General features: G+C 35.7%; 2 non-coding genes across 2 annotated transcripts; one reads left to right on the top strand and one right to left on the bottom strand.

Moving 5' to 3' along the window:
- The first annotated feature begins 15,015 nt into the window (after window positions 1–15,015).
- Window positions 15,016–15,087, top strand: TRNAE-UUC. Its single transcript has one exon. It is a non-coding gene; the product is annotated as a tRNA-Glu (tRNA).
- A 2,649-nt stretch (window positions 15,088–17,736) lies between these two features.
- Window positions 17,737–17,809, bottom strand: TRNAF-GAA. Its single transcript has one exon. It is a non-coding gene; the product is annotated as a tRNA-Phe (tRNA).
- Window positions 17,810–23,140: the final 5,331 nt, after the last annotated feature.

The following is a 23,140-nucleotide window of genomic DNA, read 5'->3' as shown; positions in this document are numbered from 1 at the left end:
GCTTAGGGCTATTATTTATAAGAATATGAAGTCATAAATTGGGTAACAAATTATTATTTCAACTACATGTCATCTTCATATTAATGAGTAAACTGAGGTGGTTAATAGAACATTAGGAGCATTGCTTAGGACTATTATTTGTAAGAATATTAAGTCTTGGTACGAATGTTTGCCACTCAATGTTCTCTTTTTGAAGTTGCTTATGCATTTAATCCACTTACGCGTCTTGATTTGCTTTCTATTCATTCTAATAATTTTGTGAGTAAAGTAGCCACAAGTAAGGCAAATGGGATCAAAACATTGCATAAAGAGGGGAAGGAGACAATTGAGAAAGAAAATTTCAATGTTGCTTCAAGAATTAACAAAGGACAGAATGAAATCATTTTTCAACCCGGTAACTGGGTTTGGATACATTTTCGTAAGGAGTGATTCCCATCTCAAAGGAAGACAAAGTTACATCCAAGAGGGGATGACCCTTATCAAGTCCTTGAAAGAATTAATAACAATGCATATAAAATGATATTCTAGGAGAATTTTCAGCACATTCTACTTTCAATGTTGCTGTCTTGAGTCCTTTTCATGTAGGTGATGATTTTCTGATTCGAGGACAAATCCTTTTGAAGAGGGGGAAGATGATAAGGATCACGGTGTTTCAAATGTTCCAACTGGACCTATTACACGATTCAAGGCCAAGAAGATTCAACAAGCATTCATTCTTCATCTACAGAATTGGATAGGCTCGGTTCAACTATTATTTCATGTGTTACAAGCTTATTAGATTGAGAAATGACCATTTGGATCTTCAGAAGTGAATATTTACACAGTTGAAGGAGCAAATGAAGTTGCAAGCATCATTACATGTGTTGTTAGAAAACTTTATTTATTTTTAATTTCATAAAGTTTGTAATGGTAGAATTGTCAAATTGACTTCGTTTGTTTTTTTGGAGATTTAAGGGATCGAGATTAAATCCCGGCCACTAACTTCTTTTGTGGGAGACTATAAATACCCACAAATTATTATGTAAAAATCAGATTTGTGATGAATGAAATTGATCTCTCTAAGTTGAAAAGTTCCCCTTCAAAATCCGAGCATCATCTATGCAAATTTCATGTCATTCTTGTGGTAGAATTACATGTGAGCCATGCAGTCACGCTTTGACATTGTGTGGTTGAGTGAAATTCTCAACCTTCTACTTATTTTTAAGATTTCTTTTCTCCCTGTTCAAGGTAATTTATCCTGATACAAACAAGTTTATTTTTGTAGGGAATGTATTAAGCACATGGATTTATTAATTACGGTGAACTTTTGTAAAAATACAAAGTAAATACAAATGGAGTAACATGAGATAGAAGTAAACATACTAATAAAAAGAAACTACATAAACTTAAAGGAAGTTAATCCCATTTTACAATATAAATATTGTTAAATTATAGCAAAGAAGTAGTTTTGAAAACTAGCCACTCTAGATCAATCTATGTTTGGAAAACTAAAATAAAGAAAAAATAAATAAATAAAAATATTTTTCAAAAACTTAGTTTGGTGTGAAATTTTGCTTAAAATTCAAATGTTTTCTTTTCTTTTCTTTCCTCTCTTTTTTTTTTTTTTATAAACGGATAAAACACATAATTTTGAAATAAAAAAAAAAGAAAAAAGAAAAACAGTTATCAAGGGCCTAATTTTTAACATATCTATCTCAAAGGAATGCATGGGCTCTAGTGGCAATGCTGCTTCAACTGTGTGATAGAACATGTGAAGTTAACATGACAATAATAGTAGGTTCTAAAGAACAAAAATATAGCATTAACTAATTTTCATGGACATATATGGATCCTTAGCATACTAAAATGACCGTTATTATTGGTATCAAACCAATAACAATTCATATCAGCTAAATCTTCCAATTGATAATTAGGCCAGAGAAAGAACTTGAATTTATTTTTATATCTATCAACATGTTTGCTACTTTTATCTAAAACTTGATCACGAGTTTTTCTTATTTGCATTGTAAAATTATATATTTTTATGGATATCATTTCTATTTCTAGAATTGAAACAAAAACATGCGGATAAATTTCAAATATTGAGGCGCATAAAAGATATGGACTATCAACTAAAAATGATAGATCCACTACAAGGCCTTTTGTCTAGTGGTATAATTCTCTCTTTGGGTGCGAGAGGTCTCGAGTTTGATTCTCAAAATGCCCCCAACAATTATATCAAATTGAAGCATGCAATATAATAAGATTTGAAATAGGTTTTTTAAACCTTGACCAAAAAGTAATTCAGATGGATATTTGGAAAGAAAAAAAAAAGAAAAAAGGAAGCTATATTTAATTATAATTTACAAGTGTCTTTATAACATGTTAATTGAAGAGAGCAAACAACAAGAATAAACAAACAAAGAAAATTTGTGTATGTATGCCTCTCTTCAAATCTTGGAAACTATGAGGATTCCTCTCCTTTCTTGACATAAAGACTTACTTTTTCGGGACTTGGACCATAAACAGTCATCTACTCTTACTCCTACTCCCTTCCTCTAAGAATCAACATAGTATAATCTTTTCATGAAGGTCGAGGTAGTGTTATAAAACAAGATGAGGGTACTACTTTCAAATCATTCCATGAGGACTTGAGAAAGTTTTGTAAAAGAAGATGAGGGTACCACTTTCTATTGTAGAATTTCTATGTGAATAGAGAATGAACCATATTCTTGGGAGATAAGATAGATCCTCGAGCCTAACTTCAAAGGCATTACACCAATTGTTCTATGATATTTTTTCTAGGAACTCTTTGTTATGTTGTTTGCTGAAGGTTTCAGGAAAGGGACACAGATTCTCTATTGCACTGATCTCCCAATAGAAGTTTTACCTAGGTCATCTGTCGTCACAATCCTTTTAAGGAAGATACGCCAAAATAACCAGTGAACAATAACATTTAAAGAAGTTTCAGAGAGCGAGAAGAGGATTGTGATAGAAGTTGCCCTAGGTAAAACTTCTTTAAATGTCTTAGCCAATCATGACCTCATAATGAGTGTGAATGTTTGCTGAATCCACCACACCTAAATAGTGGTGAGAGTTCTCTTATTTATAATCATTTATAGAATACAAAAATATGGTAAATTAGAAATAATATGGAAATAGCAATAAAAGGAAAGAATAATAAATGAATACAATATATTTGACTTTATAAAAATGCAAATATGGTAACCCGTAATGCAAGGAAAATATCTAGATATTTGCTTTATAATGAACGGTCAACTATCCTTAACACCCCCCGCAAGCTGAGCGTCAAATTTGAAGGAACGTGAAGCTTGGATCTGAAAAATTCAAAGAGAGGTCGAGAAATACTCTTTGTGAAGATGTCAGCAACTTGGAGATGAGAGGGTACATATTGTGTGCAAAGTTTGCCAATGATAACAAGTTCTCGAACGAAATGATAATCTAGTTCAACATGTTTGGCCCACTTGTGAGAAACGGGATTAGAGCTCAAAAAAATAGCACTTTTGTTGTCATATAAGAGTAAGGGCTGCTGTGAAATAGGGACCTTGAGGTCATTCAAAAGATGCGTAACCCAGAGAAGTTCAACAGCAGTTGTGGCAAGAGCACGATACTCAGATTCACAACTGGAGCGTGAGACAGTAGATTGCTTTTTGGCACTCCAAGAAACAAGATTGTTACCAAGATAAATAGAATAGCTGGATGTAGAACGACGAGTATCGGGACAATCAGCCCAGTCAGCATCCGAATAAGCGACTAGCGTACTAGGAAAAGTGGATGGACGAAAGGTAAGACCAAAGTGGAGTGTTCCTTTGACATAGCGAAGAATACGTTTGAGAGCAAGAAAGTGATCTGCAGTAGGGGCATGCAAGAATTGACTGACAGAATTGACAGCATAGGCAATATCTGGACGCGTAATAGTCAAGTCCTGAAGGGCGCCAACAAGAGATTTGTAGAGAGTAGGATTAGAGAAAGGAGAACCATTAGCAGTGAGGTGTTGAGAAACAACCATGGGAGTGTGAACTGGTTTGCTGTCGAGCAACTGAGCACGAGTAAGAATATCTCGAGCATATTTTAACTAACTAATAAAGAGACCATCAGGAGTGGGTGAAGCTTCAAGACTAAGAAAGTAACTGAGAGACTCTAAATCTTTGGTAGCAAACTCAGAATGAAGCTTGCGAGTAAAGCTGTCAATAAGAGATGAGTTGTTGCCGGTAACAATAATGTCATCAACATAAAGAAGCAAATAGATAAGGTTAGATTGCTGATGAAAGACAAAAAGGGACGTGTCAGCGCGACTGCAAGAAAACCCAAGTGTGAGAAGAAAGAAGCTAAAACGCTGAAACCAAGCACGAGGAGCTTGCTTTAAGCCATAGAGGGCTTTCTTTAATAGACAAACATGAGTGGGAAATCGAGGATCAATATACCCAGGAGGTTGTTCCATATGAACACGTTCAATAAGAGTTTCATTGAGAAAAGCATTCTTGACATCAAGTTGTCGAAGAGGCCATTTATTTGTGACTGCAATAGAAAGCACAACACAGACAGTGGTAGCTTTGACAACCGGACTGAAAGTGTTAGTGTAGTCAAGACCAGGAACCTCAGTATAACCTTTGGCAACAAGACGAGCCTTGAAACACTCGACGGATCCATCAGGCAAATATTTAATACGAAACACCCATTTAGAGCCCACGATGTTGGTGTTGGCAGGGCGAGGAACAAAAGTCCAAGTATCATTTTGTTGTAACGCTCGAATTTCTTCATCCATGGCAGCCACCCAAGTAGGATTCTTAGCTGCAGATTTGAATCCTTTTGGCTCAGTGGATGTAAGAAGAGCAAAAAGAAGTCCAGATGAGCCCAAAATACCAAGATTTGCTGGATGACGAGTCTTGAATATACCAGCTTTGGCTCGTGTGATCATAGGATGAGTGCTTAAAGAAGAGAAATCAACAGGAGGTTCAATAGAGGTTGAATTAGAAGTCGAGGATGGCAAAGTGGAACCTGCAAGAGAAGTATCAACCTGCACAGACTCATATACAAGGTCTGAACAAATATCACACGGGGATGAACTAGATCGAGAAATGTGCGGTGATGAAGTGGTAAGGGGGGATGAATCAATATGATGAAGATGTGGTTCCAAGAAATTTGAAATAGGAATTGAGGAAAGAGGTTGGGCCTGGGAGCTAGAGATAGCAGGAAAGTGAGTTTCATCAAATTGAGCATGGCAGGTGATATATAGCTTAGTGGTGGCGGGATCAAGACAGCGGAACCTTTTATGAGCAGGACTATAACCCAAAAAAATACAAGGAATGCTGCGGGGAGAAAGCTTGTTAGGCATATAATCACGCAAATAAGAATAAACACGACAACCAAAGGGATGAAAATTGTCATAATGTGGAGTGTAGTCATAAAGAAGTTCAAAGGGTGACTTACCTCCAAGAAGTGGAGTAGGCAACCTGTTGATAATATAAGCTGCAGTGTTGAAGGCGTCAACCCAAAAACGTAGAGAAAGATGAGAGTGAAAGAGAAGGGCCAAGCCAATTTTAGTCACATGACGATGTTTTCTCTCAGCACGACCATTTTGAGCAGGTGTATATGGACAAGAGAGTTGATGGAGGATGCCAGAATTACGTAAATGAGTTTTGAAACAAGTACTAGTAAATTTGGTACCACCATCGCTTTGAAATACCTTGATACGAGAAGAATATTGATTTTCCACAAATTTTTGAAATTGAAGAAAAATATAAAAAAAATCATATTTAAATTTTAAAGGGTAAAACCAAGTGAATCGAGAATAATCATCAATAAAAATAACATAATAAAAAAAAAACTTGAATTTGATTTTACGGGAGAAGGACCCCAAAGATCACAATGAATAAGATCTAACACATGAGACGACCTACGTTCATTGTGAGAATAAGGCAATCGATGACTTTTCGCAAGCTGACAGGTATTACATAATGATGGAGAAGGCAATAAAGACGTAAGAGAAAGATGACCTTTTCTATTTAAAAAAGAAATAACAGAATGATTCACATGACCCAGACGAGCATGCCATAAATCATATGAAGCACGTAAAGATTTGTTTCTAAGGGTTGAAATAAAAGCAGAGTTGCCACGCTCCTGCACATATAGCCCTCCATCTCTTTTACCGGTTGCCACCACCCTTTCTGTTTGACGATTCTGGATAGTAATAAGATTATTAGTAAATGTAACGGAGAGAGGAAAATCAGACGTTAATTTACTTATGGAAAGAAGATTTTTAGTGAGGTGAGGGACAACCAAGACATCTAATAAGTGAATATTTGGAACATGAGAAAGAGTACTGGTGTGGGTAATGGGTAGGGATGCACCATTCCCTACGATCACAGAGTTCTTACCCGTGTAATTTTTAGACTGATCCAGAATAGATGGGTTGGCAGTCATATGGGCCGAAGCTCCAGTGTCTAGAAACCAATCAGCAGCATCAGATCCAGCAATAGAACATGACGTGTTAAAGGCTTCAGCAAGGTGAGCATGAGAAGAATCAGGTCGAACATACCTTGGTTGTAGCGGTCAGCATAATGGCCCTTTTTGCGGCATATTTGACAGTGAGGTGGTCGATGACCCTGACTTGAGTGGGTTCGTCCTCGATTAAAAGAGTTATTTTTGGAGAATAAGAACGACCTCACTAGTTGGTAAAGGACTCAAGGGAGTACTCAAATAACTCAAAACTTTCAGCTTTAGAGACTAAATCTGCAAAACAGGGGATAGGGGTGAGAGCCATTTGAGCAGTAGAAAATGCTGAAAATTCGGTGACAAGTCCACGAAGGAACCAGTGTACTTTATCAATGCCCTCGACGGGTCTGCCAATGGCATGAAGTTGGTCACAAATTTTTTGGAAGGCACGGGCATACTCAGCAACAGGTTTGGTGCCACGTTTCATCAACTGCAAGTCATCCTTGAGTCTCAGTTCACAAGCTTTCGACTGATGGCTGAACGTAGTTTCCAAAGCAAGCCAAACATCACGTGCAGTAGAGAGACCAACGACAACAGCCATGGCTTCCTCAGTGAGAGAGGAGAGCAGGAGATAGAGAAGTCGTTGACCGGTTACTCTCCATGCCAAATATTTGGGGTTGAGTGTTAAGGAGGTTTCTGGTTCAAAGCGAGGTAGTGGAACTATAGTTCCATCGACATAGCCCAGATATTTGCCTTATAATGAATGGTCAACTATCCTTAACAATGAGGACTCTCTTGGACATCAATAACATGTAGACAACAAATGTCTTAGCCAATTGTGACGGTAATGATTGCTCAAGGCGTGTTGCCCAAATAATCGGTAAACAATAACATTGCCCAAATAACTGCCTTGGACAACAAATCGTTTACAAGAATAGCTGAGACATGCAACATGCAACCACAGGCAACACGCCTTGGGCAATCATGACTGTGACATCTGCCCCCACACAATTTATTGGATGAGGCTGACTTTAGGTCTCTCGATTCGCTTCTAACTGATCTCATAATGAGGAGTCTCTTCCAACCTACTAGGTGTTGTTGAAAATCACTTCTCGGTTTGTTGAGTCTTCATGTCTTCTCTGTTCGTGTCTTTTCTACTTTCTTCGCTTGAAACTTTTTCTTATTTGTATGACGTCATACCACTTGCTTCTGCTTGATGTCTTCTTAGTTGAAATAATAACGTTTCAAGTTACTAACATGGACAACAAGGTTAGTCCGCATCCATAAGAGCAATTGGATTCTTTATGATGTCTTCATAATCTTATGGATAACTTTAACTAGTCCATAGTATTTTCACACTAGTTTTTGGTTCTTGGTTCTTTGAACTTGAAGTTTATCTGAACATAACTTATATGAAATCTTTATACTTGAAATTATTGTGGTTGACGTTTCCGACTGACCCTTCTCTTCATCCGTCTAGATGATATTTATATGTGAACATGTGTTGCTTCAGTGATTTATTTCTGTCTCCCTTCTTCAGTATCTAACCTTGTTTTTGTCTCTCCTGGTGGGGATAAATCCATTATCTGACCTTGTTTTGCGTCATGGTGTTCATGTATTGGCAACAAGGTTTCTATTGAGGTTGGCTCACTCGAGCTCCCCTTTTCAATTACAACAATAGCAGCAAGCGTAGATTCATCATGGCTATGATTCTTTCTCAACTATAGTATCCACATCATTTCAACCCTCTTGGTTGATGGATGTTTTTCTGAATGATCGTCGGGTTAGACTCCATTACTACTAGACATTTTGCTAGGGGCATGTAAATGACAATGTGTTTCAGCAGGACATTCATTCCTGACACAACGTCGAAGTCATCCATTTCAACTATCACTAAGCAATTTGCCTAGTCCAAGGCTCCAGCTTGATTAGAGTTCTCATTGTGACTCTTAAGACAGGTAAAGCTTCCAATTTGACGGCGTTCATCTTTAATGTATCTTGATGCCAAAGTGGTTTGATTCTCACTTGGAGTGCAAGAGGTTTTGAGTTCAATTCTTGAAATGCCCTATGTCTAAATCTTTTCTTATCTAAGGACTTCATATTCAAAACCTAACTTGATATTTGACATTTTATACTTACCATCATTCTCTTAATACTCATAGTCTTTCTTAATTCTACATCCGAGGACTTCACCTGTTTCCTGCAATAGGAAAAAATACGACCTTAATACCTAGGCCTAAGGCTTCATACATACGTTTCAAGTGGTATAATAAGGGCATTTGGTCTAGTGGTATGAAAGTTCGATTCTCAAAATGCCCCTAATGCCCCTTTAAGAGATTGTAGTATGAAAGACATTTACCAAGTAAATAAATACATTAAAATAACGCAAGTGACACATATGTAAACTATGTTATTAATATTTTATTTCTATTACATCTTTCCTTATTTATGAAATAATAGCGGAGATATTTTTTATTTTCACAATTACTGATGACGGGAGGTTTAGGATATTTTAATGTAAGAATCGTGGGAATGTAGCTCAGATGGTAGAGCGCTCGCTTCCGATGTAGAAAGTACGAAGATCGATACCTTGCATCTCCAAATGAATCGATCACTAAACTTATGAAATAATGAGCGGAGATATTTTTTTATTATCACTAAATATATTATTCCATCTTTCAAGTGACACATATGTAAACTATGTTATTAATATTTTATTTCTATTACATCTTTCCTTATTTATGAAATAATAGCGGAGAGATATTTTTCATTTTCACAATTACTGATGACGGGAGGTTTAGGATATTTTAATGTAAGAATCGTGGGGATGTAGCTTAGATGGTAGAGCGCTCGCTTCCGATGTAGAAAGTACGAAGATCGATACCTTGCATCTCCAAATGAATTGATCACTAAACTTATGAAATAATGAGCGGAGATATTTTTTTATTATCACTAAATATATTATTCCATCTTTCCTTATTTATGAAATAATGAGCGTAGATATTTTTTCATTTTTACAATTATTGATGATGGGAGGTTTAGGGATTTCTGATGTAAGAATCGTGGGGATGTAGTTCAGATAGTAGAGCGCTCACTTCTGATGTGGAAAGTACAGGGTTGATACCTTGCATCTCCAAATGAATCGATCACTAAATATATTATTTCTTTTCAATTTTTTCTTATTTACGACATAATGAGCAGGGATAGTTTTTCATGTCACTATTATTAATGACGAGACGTTTAGGATTTTGTGACATAAGAATCGTAGGGATGTAGCTCAAATGGTAGACCGCTTGCTTTGCATGCGAGAGGTACGGGGATAGATACCACGCATCTCCAAAATAAAACTATCTATTATTAAATATATTATTGAAAATTATTTCTTTTCAATTTTTCCTTAATCATGACCGGTTGAGTAGTGGTATTTCTTCATTTTCACTATTATTGATGGTGGGAATGTGAGGGTTTTATGATGCAAGAATTGTGGGGATGTAGCTTCGCTTAGCATGCGAGAGGTACGGCTTAACATACGAGAGGTACAAGGATCGATGCCTCGCATCTCCAAAAGAAACTATTTATTATTAATATTTTATTTCTATTCAATATTTCCTTATTTATGACATAATATGCAAAGATACTTTTTCATTTTCACAATTATTGATGAAGGGACATTTAGGATTTTCTGATGTAAGAATAGTAGGGATGTAGTTCAAATGGTAGAGCGTTCATTTCCCATGCGGAAAGTACGGGGATCAATACCTTGCATCTTCGATTGAATCGATTACTAAATATATTATTTCTTTTCAATTTTTTCTTATTTAGGACATAATGAGCTGGGATAGTTTTTCATTTTACTATTACTGATGACGAGATGTTTAGGACTTTGTGACATAAGAATTGTGGGGATATAGCTTAGATGGTAGAGCACTCGCTTTGCATGGGAGAGGTTAGGACTTTGTGACATAAGAATTGTGGGGATATAGCTTAGATGGTAGAGCACTCGCTTTGCATGGGAGAGGTATGGGGANACATTTAGGGTTTTATGATGTAAACATCAAGGGGATGTAGCTTAGATGGTAGAGCTCTCGCTTTGCATGAAAGAGGTATGGGGATCGATACCTTGTATCTCTAAAAGGTTTTATGCAGATTGTTATAATCGACCTATTATCCTTAACATATATATTTACATTATATTCAAAATAGAGTTTATAGGTTCATAGTACAAAATAAGGGAAATGTTTAAAAAAAAAAAAAATCATTTTAAAACATAAAAAATAGTTGGTGTTGTTTGTCTAGGGCAACTACTCTTAGTTACATGAAAGATATGGAAAACATGGAGTGAGTACAAGACTCACCAAGTAGCGTAAGTTGACTCAGTAAGTAGCCTAATTGTAAGTTTTTAACCATGTTCATAGTGGGTGCTTGGATACCACACTCTTTTCTTAATGATTTCTTGATTCTTGTCCGAGAATAGTGGCCCTTAGGTTCTAAGTACATTGTTCTATGTGGTGGAGGACTTTGGAATAAGGTTTGGAATCGGTAATTATTCTTATTTCTTTTCCTTTAGACACTCGGTGGTCGGGAGTAAATCGAACAAAGTGTCTGTCCAAGATAGAAGGGCCCAACTAGGTTCGAATTGGTGACCTCTTGATCTGCAATCAAATGCTGTAACATTGAGCTATGGACCCATTTTGTATGAGCTCAACCTTAGTGACCCCTTCTACATATTATCGGTCCAAAAGTGACCCTACCGAATCGGCTATGGACCAATTTTGTATAAATTGGTGGATTACCTATCGAGAATTAACCACAGGTCGTTAGATTCAAAGTCCAAAGTGCTAACCACTACATCATAGAACCACTTGTTAAACTTTATTTTTGCAGCGATTTTGATAAGCTTCAACAAGGCTGGATTTTGCAAAGCTAAAGGTCAATGGAAATAATATTTTTTTTTTTTTTTTTTTGCAAAGCTAGAGGTCGTTAGGTGCTGGATTTTTGCAGCAATTTTAATAGTTTTGTTAATTAAATTTTCTTTAAAATTTTTGTACACAATGGAAATAATACTTTTTTTTTCTTACTATTTTGTAATTTGTATGGTATTATTTGAGGCTTTTGAATGAAATATGATAATTGATTCTCTGTCCTCTTTGACAATTTTAGATACCTCAATATCCCATATTTAATGCAGTCACCTTTCATTATGAGATCTACCCTTGAGTCAATAAGACTTAAGCAGAGAGTTTATTTGACTAATGATTTGAGTTTTTTGGTTGTAGAGATATCCCTTACAAATCAAGACTTTGTATTATTTTGAAGACACTCCTCAAGACATTTGTAAATGTGCCTGATATCTTGAAGGATATAAGACACTTAATTGAGAGAAACTAATTTTTTTTTGAAGTTGGCTTTTCTAGAATACGTCATCACAAAAGTTTGAGACAAAGACCATTGAATGGGTTTTAATAAGGCTCAAATAAATTTAAAATCCAAGAAAACGGATCTGAGTTTGATATTATTGAATTTTGGGTATGGACACAACTAGCTGATTTCTTTTGATTACATTAATGAATGTATGTAGATGTTTAAAGTGCTGATCTTAATGGTTTTAGAAAATATCAACACATCATCAATATAAACTATTGAAATTTTTTGAAAGGATTGAAATTATCATAAATAATCTTTTGAAATTCGGATGGAGAATTTTTTAGCCTAAATGGCATGACGTTCCTCTCATATTTTCTAAATTGGACATTAAATGCCATTTTATATTTGTGCTTTTAGGAAATTAGAATTTTCCGAAATCCCAATTTCATGTCGAATTTTATAAAAACATTTGACTCTAAATTCTTTTTATCAAATCATTTTTGTTTTAGATTAGTTATCTTATTTATTCTAAAACCTTATTCTAAGGTTTGTAGTTAATTACCGGTATCAGAATTTCTGGTTTCTTTTCACCATGTTGTTACCTAAAATGTCAGACATGACCACATGCTCTTTGAAGACCTTATTAGCTTCCTCTGCAAAATATCACCTAAAATGTCACAGTATTTAGTGTTTGATGCTTTTTGACTTAACCCTAGGGTTCTATTTCCAGTGAACTTGTAATAATTTTTGTCAATTATATATTTGAATACCTAATACATTAAGATATAATATCTTATTTAAATAATATTAAAATGTCGTAGAATATCATAATATATGTTTAATTAATATTAATCGCATTCAAATTTCAAATATATATTTTTATTTAATGTTTATGATACACATCAATTATTTTAATATTTGACATATCAAATACGTTAATATGTTTTGATATTATACTTCAAGACTAAAGGTACTTGCTCAGAGGACCTGAGAGTTACATTGGCCCACAATGCATCTCATGGACGATGCAAAACTATGGTGGCGCTTGAAGGTGAATTGTATAAAAAACTGGTCATGCACCAAAAAATCATGGGAAGACCATTGATGTAATTGAAGCAATCGGCGCTCCCGTGGATGGGTTTCCAATCAAAGACCTAATGTTTGATGTTGGCTCTTTTGAAGAAAGAGCCACAGGATCTAACAACAAGAAACGTGGCGATAGCTCTGAGAACTCTATCACACACATAAAAATACATGTCGTAGAGTTAGACATTACACAGAAGATCTGGCTCTCATCGAGGAGACCCGAGTTTGATTCTTGACAATGAAATTTTATTTTCTTATTTTTTTTATTTTATAGTTTCATCTTTTGTCACCAATTATATTTAAACTTTACTTAGGTTTGAGAAGAACTATAATGGATGAGTTCAATAGTATCTACGTTTGAGAAGCACGGTAATGGATGAGTTCAATAGTATCTATTAGGTTTGAGAACCACTATAATGGATGAGTTCAATAGTATCTTAAATTCAAAAGACTTTTATGAACTTGGGTTGAGAGGCACTATAATGGTCAAGTTCAATAGTATCCTACATTAAAAAGACTTTTATGAACTTTGAACCTTTAATAGTTTTATGTCATAGATATTTTGATATGAACCAAGAGACATCAATCATACAATATACTTCAATGAAGATGTGAAGAAAAGGTTGTCAAAATTATCAAAAAAGATGTTTCAATTCATGCTACATTGAAGAAGAATGAAGTTTGATTGTTGTAAATTTTGGGTGGGTTACAATTTAGAGTTATTGTATTTTAAGACTTGTTATTTAATTTCGGTTACATTTACATAATGGCTAATTATGGCCATAAAGTAGGAATGTTACAACTTTTGGAATACCTTTAGTAGTTTCATTTTTTAGGCTATATAAAGCCATGTATGTTGTATTTGTAAGGAAGACTTAGAAGATATATCAAAAGAAGCATTTGTGCTTTTCTTTAGCCAATGGCTAAGTTTCTTTGCAACTCTATGTAGTTTAGATTGCATGTAGAATCATTCAAGCTCGACATGATCAATCTTGCTTGTGGAGTGATTCGAATCTCAATCAAGTGTTCTTGTCTTGAGATATTTGATCAACAAGAATCATTGAAGCTAGACATGATCGATCTTGCTTCTGGAGTGATTCGAATCTCAAACAAAGTGTTCTTGGCTTGAGATATTCGATCAACAAGGTAATCCGAATCTTATTCCCCTTGTAGTTGATTCCTTATCTTATCATTTGGTATCAGAGCCAGGTTCAATTTCAACAAGTGAGGTTGAGGTCATTCAAATGGTTAATGTGATAATCCGGTCATTTTCAAGGCCTCTTTTGTTGAACGCCATCATGGCTGAGATGACTGAGATGAGCACCAGAGTGAGGGTCGTAGAGAATCACACCCCAAGCCAAGCTCATGATGGGCTTAACAAACTAAAAATCCAAAAACACAAACCCTTAAATGGGAACCGGGATGTTAAGGAATTAAAAAACTTTATTTTTGAAGTAGAACAATACTTGAAGGTTACAGGAACTTGCTCATAGGACCTAAGAGTTACGTTGGCCACAATGCATCTCATGGACGGTGGCGCTCGAAGGTGGATGATATAAAACATGGGTCATGCACCCTAAACTCATGGGAAGACCGTTGATGGAATCGATGCAATCGACGCTCCCCTTGATGGGTTGCCAATTAAAGACCTGACGTTTGATATTGACTCTTTTGAAGAAAAAGCCACACGATCGAACAACTCAAAATGTCACGATAGCTCTAAGAACTCTATCATACAACCTGAGAGTTGAGGGCTACAGGAACTTTCTCATACGACCTGAGAGTTACGTTAGCCGCAATGCATCTCATGGACGATGCAAAACTAGGGTAGTGCTCGAAGGTGAATGGTATAAAAAATGGGTCATGCACCATAAACTCATGGGAAGATCGTTGATGGAATCGATGCAATCGACGCTCCCCTGGATGGGTTGCCAATCAAAGACCTAACATTTGATATTGACTCTTTTAAAGAAAGAGCCACACAATCGAACAGCTTGAAACGTCGCAGTAGTCCTGAGAACTCTAACACACATAGGGAAGGACGTGTCGAAGAGTTAGATATTAAGCAAAAGATCATGCTAAAACTCTTCAGCGATCTGACAAAAGACTTCAGGACATCAACACAAAAAATCCATTGTCGTCCAGCGGTTAGGATATCTGGCTTTCACCCAGGAGACCCGGGTTCGATTCCCAGCAATGGAATATTATTTTCTTATTTCATTTTATTTTACAGTTTCTATCTTAGATTAAAGAGACTTTTATGAACTTTGTACCTTTTTAGAGTTATGTTATAGATATTTTGTTCAATTTCAAATGGTTAGTGCGATAATCCAGTCGTTTTCGAGAACTCTCTTATTGAACGACATCACGGTTGAGATGAGCACCCGAGTTTGTTTGACAAGTTGGGCTGTAGAGAACCACATCTCAAGCCAAGTTCATGTGGGCTTAGAAAACTTCAAATCCAAGAACACAACCCCTTAAAGGAAAACCGGGATGCTAAGAAATTAAAAAGCTTTATTTTTGACGTAGAACGATACTAGAAGGTTACTGGAACTTGCCCATAGGACCTAAGAGTTACGTTGGTCGCAATGCATCTCATGAACGATGCAAAACTATGGTGGTGCTCGAAGGTGAATGGTATAAAAAATGGGTCATGCACCATAAACTCATGGGATGACTGTTGATGGAATCGATGCAATCGACGCTCCTCTGGATGGGTTGCCAATCAAAGACCTGACGTTTGGTGTTATCCCTTTTGAAGAAAGAGCCACACGATCGAACAACTCGAAACATCGCGGTAACTCTGAGAACTCTATCACACACATGAAAGGACGTGTTGAAGAGTTAGACATTACCCAAAACATCATAGTGAAACTCTTCAGCGATTAGACAAAATACTTTAGGTCAACTACACCAAAAATTCATTGTTGTCCAACGGTTTGGATATTTGGCTTTCACGTAGGAGATTCTGGTTTGATTCTCTGAAATTGAATATTATTTTCTTATTTCTTTTTACTTTATAGTTTCATCTTTTGTCACCAATTATATTTAAACTTTACCTCATTTTGAGGGGCACTGTAATGGTCAAGTTCAATAGTATCTTAGATTAAAAAGACTTTTATGAACATCGTACCTATGTTAGTGTTATGTTATAGATATTTGTTTCAATTTCAACAAGTGGGGTTGAGGTGATTCAAATGGTTAATGCAATAATCCGGCTATTTTCGAGGTCTCTCTTGTTGAACGCAATCATGGTTGAGATGAGCACCCGAGTGAGTTTGATAAGGAGACCCGAATTTAAACTTTACCTACGTTTGAGAGGCACTATAATGGTCAAGTTCAATGGTATTTTAGATTAAAAAGACTTTTATGAACTTTGTACCTTTGTTTGTGTTACTTTGTACCTTTGTTTGTGTTACTTTGTACCTTTGTTAGTGTTATGTTATAAACATTTGGTCAAGTTCAACAAGTGGGGTTGAGATGATTCAAATGGTTAATGTCACTTTATTTGATTCAAATTGTTAATGTGATAATCCAGTTGAATAGTTACAAGTTATTTCCAAGGTCTCTCTTATTGAACGGCAACAAGGCTGAAATGATTGAGATGAGTACGTGAGTGAGTTTGACAAAATTGAAATAAAATCAAATAAAATCACTAAAAAAAATCAATAAAATAAAAAAAATTAGCCTTATGACACTTCCTTCAACTCGAAGGGCGGTAAATAATGGATTCCTTCGCCCAAGACCCATGATCCAACTCCCAACATGAAAATGATAAGTTATAGAATCATTCCAAGAACCTCAATGTAGGGGTTACAAACTTACATTACCAATCTCGACAACTTGACGTGTCATCAGCGTTAGGAACGACCGCATCAGAGCAAGTCATGAGGATAGAAGATCCCGTTGAAGGATGATAGACCAACCGTAATCTTCAGCCCAACGAGCAAAGTTTTTGTAGAAGCAAGTACCCTTGTATTAAAGAAATTAACACCTTCTTATACAAAATTTGGATCAACCAAGAGATAAAGCTAGAATTAGATGATGAGATCCAAGATTGAGAAACAAGATTTGGAACCTTTTTCTAAATTGAGTCACTTCACAATCGAACTTGATCAAGGCTTGATTGAATGACTTAGATGCAATCTACCACAAGAATTGCATGAAACTTAGAAATGACAAAGATATGCTCAGATTTCTATAAGGGGGATCGTCTCAACTTGAGAGATCAATTTCATTGATCACAAATATGCTTTTACATAATAATTTGTGGGTATTTATAGCCTCCCAACAAAAGAAGTTAGTGGTCGTGATTTAATCTCGATTCCTTTAAATCTCCACTGAAGACAAAGTCAATTTGAGCATTACAAACTTTATGAAATTAAAATAATAAATAAAGTTTTCTAACCACTCATGAAATGATGCTTGCAACTTCATCCACTATTTCAACCGTCCAAATATTTACTTTTGAATCTCCAAATCATCTTGACTCAAACGAATTAGCTTGTAACACATGAAATGATGGTTGAACCTAGCCTATCCAATTTTGTAGATGACGTATGAATGCTTGTTGAATCTTCTTGGCCTTGGGTTATGTAATAGGTTTGGAACACCGTGATTCTTATCATCATCCCCCTCTTCAAAAGGATTCGTCCTCGAATCAGAAAAATCATCACCTACATGAAAAGAACTCAATTTGGCAACATTGAAAGTAGAATGTATTGACAATTATACGAGAACTTCAATTTTATTGTTCCATGCAATAAAATGAGTCATTTTACTAAATCTCTTATGGAGAGATAGCATTTATAGTCAAATAAATAATTAGAAATCCAAAGAACTAATCACATGTGCGGTGAACGTGGATCAAACACATGACCTTCAGATCTTCAGTCTAACGCTCTCCCAACTGAGCTATCCCCGCAATCATTAGAAATGAAAATTCATCAATAAAAATATTTTCGCTGATTCGTTGTGATTTTAAAAAGAAATAATGACTAATTTTTTATTGAATAGTCAGGTTATGCAAATAGAAACAGGTGCGGTGAACGTGGAGATCGAACACGTGACCTTCAAATCTTAAATCTGACGCTCTCCAAACTGAGCTATCCTCGCAAACATTAAAATTAAAAGTTTTTAAGTAAAGATATTTCCACTAATTAATTGAAATTTTAGAAAGAAATGATTACTAATTTTAGATTGAATAGTCAAATTGTGCAACATGAACCATGTGTGGTTAACGTGGATCGAGCACGAGACCTTCAGATCTTCAATCTAACGCTATCTCAACTGAGCTATCCACACTAACATTAAAAATGAAAATTCATCAGTAAAGGTATTTTCGCTAATTCATTGAAATTTTAAATAGAAATAATCACTAATTTTTAATAAGATATTTAAGTTATCCAACTTGTATAAGGTGCGGTGAACTAGAACACGTTAAGTATTTCCGATAATTCATTGAGATTTCAGAAATGAATAATGACTAATTTTAGATTGAATAGTCGAGTTATGCAACTAGAATTAGGTGCGCTGAACGTGGAGATCAAACACGTGACCTTCAAATCTTCAGTCTGACGCTCTCCCAACAGAGCTATCCCCGCTAATATTAAAAATTGCTCTCCCAACAGAGCTATCCCCGCTAATATTAAAAATGAAAATTCATAAGTAAAGGTATTTCCGCTAATTCATTGTGTTTAAAAAAGAAATAATCACTAATTTTAGATTGAATAAGCAAGTTATGTTTTTAGATTGTATAGTCACGTAATAAACTTGTATAAAACAGGTGTGACCTTCAAATCTTTAGTCTAACAATCTCCCAACTGAGATACTTTTGCTAACATTAAAAATGAATATTCATCAGTAAAGGTATTGGGTACACTTCTGGAAATTCAACAAAAGGCAATTGTATTAGACCGAAATGCCAAATTTAAAACTCACTTCTGAAAAATTCAACAAAAGGCATTGGGTACGCAGTTGTAGTACTACATTCCACCCATAAACAAATGGTCAAACAGAAATGGTCAAGCAAATATTGGAAGACATGTTGAGGGTATATGTGATGGATTTTGCAGGAAGCTGGGATAAGTACCTACCCCTTATGAAATTCCCTTATAATAATACTTGCCAAGCCACCATACAAATGGCCACATACGAGGTTCTCTATGAACGAAGATTTCGATCCTCTATCTTTTGGGAAGAAGGGGGGCAAACAACAACTATTGGGCCAGAGCTGGTGCAAATTACCAACGTCGTAGTCTAGAAGATTAAAGCTAGGATACAAACTACACAAAGCCGAGAGAAAAGCTATGCAGACCTAAGGCGCAAGGACATGGAATTGTAGGTGGGGGATCATATATTCCTAAAGGTAGCACCTCATGAGAGGGGTGCTCAGGAATGGTTAAAGAAGACCCGATTCAAATAATAGACAAGAAAGTCAAATGATTGAGAAACAAGGAAATCTCTCTTGTTAAGGTCCTATGGAAGAATCATAGAGTAGAAGAAGCCACTTGGGAAATAGAAGGCAAATAAGAACCTTGTACCTTGACCTATTTTAGAATAAGCACTTTCGATGACCGAAAATTTTCAAAGGAGAGGAGAATTTGCAACACTCAAGGTCTCCAATAAGAGACAGTGTATAATTCCTACTAGGTTGTATCTAGAAGCAAAGAACAAGTAAAATTGAAAAAACATTGAGAAAATGGTACTTTTTCTAATTTTTATAAACTTTCTGAATCATTAAATTTTTTATAGAATAAGAATTACAAGGTGCTTAAAAAAGGAAGGCTCCGATCGGAGAAGACTTTTCTGGCAGAAGATTCAGAAAAATCAAGAATGAAATTATAGAAATTCTAGACGTTTCAATGGTAGTGAAAAATCCGTCTATAAATTATGAATTAGGGTAGACTATTAGGGGCAAGAAGCAAGCTTAATCGAGTACCCAATCGAGAGATACAAGTTTTTTTGTTTTGGGGTACCATGTTCATGGGTTTACCTCGAATTCAAGAACTATAGTCCACTATTCATTTCCAAACTTTTTCGTGCACCTTCTAAATAAGTTTACCCATAAGTTTAGTTTGGTGAAGGAAAGAGGTCCTCAAAGTGCTAGTAGGTTTTCACACGAATTAGTCCACGTTAGTTTACCCTCTAATGTTTTCCTAAGCTAAAACCTCAACTCCTAAAGCCTAACCCATGACATTATGTATAAACCTAGATTCATCAATAATCCATGTACCAAGTATCTAGAACTATGTGAATAACATGCTAAATAAGTTGTTAGGATCCATACCCATAAGTAACCATTATCTGCATTACGATGTGTACTAAAAGGCCCCTATTTCTCTTTAGGTAGGATGTCCTGCAATATGTATCATGAGCTAGATGTTATGATAGGCCTACCTTTCCCATCAGTTAAACGAGATGTCCTGCACCACGATTTACCAGTAGGATTACATGATTATGACGACACCACTCATGTGTTTATGGGGAGAAAATTGAAGGTTATTTTCGGGGAAGGTTTTCAGGATCAGTATATGATACATCACACGATGACCTCTAAGTTCTAAGATCCTGAAAACATAACAAGAAGTAATATCCTAGCTTAGGGTCGCGATTAAGAACCTACTAGTAGGTTACTTACTAAGTTTTACTCACTCCATATTTATCATTTTTTTTTCAAGTAACTAAGAGTTGGTCGTGGATGAGAGTGGACTTTGGAGTGTGGGCCATGGACTAACCTCTATTTTTAATTTAGTATTTTTTGTTCTTCTTTTGAGTCTGCTTCTTATTTTGTGTTTGTAACGGGTATGTATATGTAACACCCCAAAAATGAAGGAAATTAGCTCCCATAAGAATAAGCCACTCATGAAAGACCCAAAGGATAGAAAGTAAAAAAATTAAAGGATTAACCAAGAACAAGGGACCTAGTCAAGTAACTCGGGTACCCTAACAAGTGATTTCAAGGAGTTAAATGCCTTTTGAAAAGGATTGGAAAGGAAAAAGTACATGAAAAAGGCAAAAAAGTCATTTTATCAATTATCAAGAATCTTTCCGGATTTGTAATTCCTTATCTTGAAGGAATCTCAAGATTCAAAATCAGTGAAAAATGATCAAAAAGCGATGAGGAATTTGTAGAAAAATTCGAGATTTTTTGAGAAAAATAATAATAAAATATTCATAAAGTGGCAAATTACCAAATTACCTCTAAAAGAATGGATAATTACAGAAATGTCACTCTAATTAGAATCAGAGCATCTACCGTGACCATTCGAGCAAAATCCTTCGAACTCAAATTTCAACCGTCGGATCTCCTCCAAAATTTGATATGATCTAGAACGAATACGCACAGATCATCACATCCAACGACTAGTATTCAAAGCTAAGGTCGGTAAGGATATGATCGAAGTTGATATCTCCGAAAAATTATCCAGAAAGTTTGATCTCTAAATAACGAAGATTCTGGAGCTCTCAATGTCGGTTTAAGCTCCTCCTATAAAGTCTGAAGTAGGAGCAACAATACGAAATAAGAATCGAGAAAGGTCGATCCCCCAATCGAAGGCAATAAGCGTTTAAATTATGGGTCTCCTACTCTTAAATTTCTTCCAAATTCGAGAGAAATCCTCCACCATTTCTCTTCAAACTTATTCCTACCGTTTCTCAACAAGATTACCCACAAGTTCTAGGAAGGAATAGAGTGCTGAAAGTGCCTAGAAACCATTCCCCCAATTCAATCAGCCATTGAAGAACTTCAAGAAAAACTTGAAAATCAAATCCGAGGATACATGATGATTCGTCGAGCAAGAATGATTCTAATCAGTTTCTGCACCTCCAAGGAATTCTTCCATAGAAGACCACAAAGAAAAATAACCTCGAGAGCATGTCGAATTGAAGGAAATAGGATTCGAAATTAAATTGGGGATAAGAGTCAAATTCCTATCTACGATCTCTTTTCCTTCAAATTAAGGATTCCTCTAGCTTCAGAGGAAGAAGTTGAGTAAACTTGATGAAGGAATCGAGAGATGAAACATCGTAGAACAAGCTTCCCAAGAGATCGAAAATCTGGCGTTTCGAGTGAGTTGCATACCGTGAATGATTTTTGGAAATTAAAGTCTTACACTCAAAGACGTTCCTCCAAACCAATTCCTTAAGCCTGAAGAAAGGATATGGAAGAGGTTCAATGAAGAAATAGGGCCTTGAAACCCCTAGAATCGGCTACTCAATAAGAAATTCTTTGTTTTATCTCCAGCGATAAATCATATTTTGGATGAACTTTCGAAGCGAATATCTTAGGCTATGATCCACGAGAAGATATCAAATCAATCCCTAGCCCCTCCTTGTAATACCCATCTTTAAGTTTCACGAAGAAATCGAGGAGAGAAACATTGTAAAAGTGGCTGTACCGGCCGAGAATTAGATGGCGGCGACGCGAAAAATGCGCATCTTCTTCCTATTCATAGGAAGAGAACGATGATATGGCCAGTTCAACTGAACTATCCAAGTCAACTCAAAATTTGACCTTTTCTCTTGTTTTCTCAATTTTAGCCTCATTTCAGATCGATTCTCATAGAAAATCTTATGGTTTCAGAAATTAGACACAATAAGGAGTATGTGGAAGGAAATATGAAGTAATTTAGATACTGGAAGCTCAAGAATGGACGTCCCAAACTTCGACGACGAGGTAAGTAGCCACCTTGGACTTTTTGTTAAGAAATACTTGTAGAAATCACTTGGATTTTTATATGAACCCTAAACCAAGTATGAATTAAGGATATATGAAAGAGAAACTCAAAGAACCGTGAGTTAAGACCCTGAACCGATTAAATAGCTCAAGATTTAAGTAACATTAAAATAATCTACTATATGAGCTCCGCTGCCTATCAAATTTTAATACTGAGCATATTATAGTATGTTGAGGTTAGATATGAAATTTGGTGGTCATTGGATAAGGATAAGTAAGTAAACCAAGAAACGGTGTAAAATGACCATAATGCCCCTAAGGTAATGTACCTTCGGTTCATGACCTAGATGACCTTCAAATGCTATGAAATTCATCAGTAGGTCTTATTTTATGAAGTGTTATATGAATCCTTATCCCAAGAGGTTTATATAAGGTAATGAAGTTTGTGAGTTATTGGAAAACTTTAGTTAGCGAAACCAAGATACGAGAGAAAATGCTCATCACGATCCATATGACCTTTGCCATGAATTACGATGTTTATAAGTTTTGTAGTCAATGTTACCAATGTTTGCTGCACAC

Source organism: Cucurbita moschata, unplaced genomic scaffold, assembly GCF_002738365.1.
Source record: "Cucurbita moschata cultivar Rifu unplaced genomic scaffold, Cmos_1.0 Cmo_Scf00090, whole genome shotgun sequence".
NCBI classification, from domain to species: domain Eukaryota; kingdom Viridiplantae; phylum Streptophyta; class Magnoliopsida; order Cucurbitales; family Cucurbitaceae; genus Cucurbita; species Cucurbita moschata.
The sequence above is the reverse complement of the archived record's forward strand: the minus strand, read 5'-3'. Positions and strand labels throughout refer to the sequence as shown.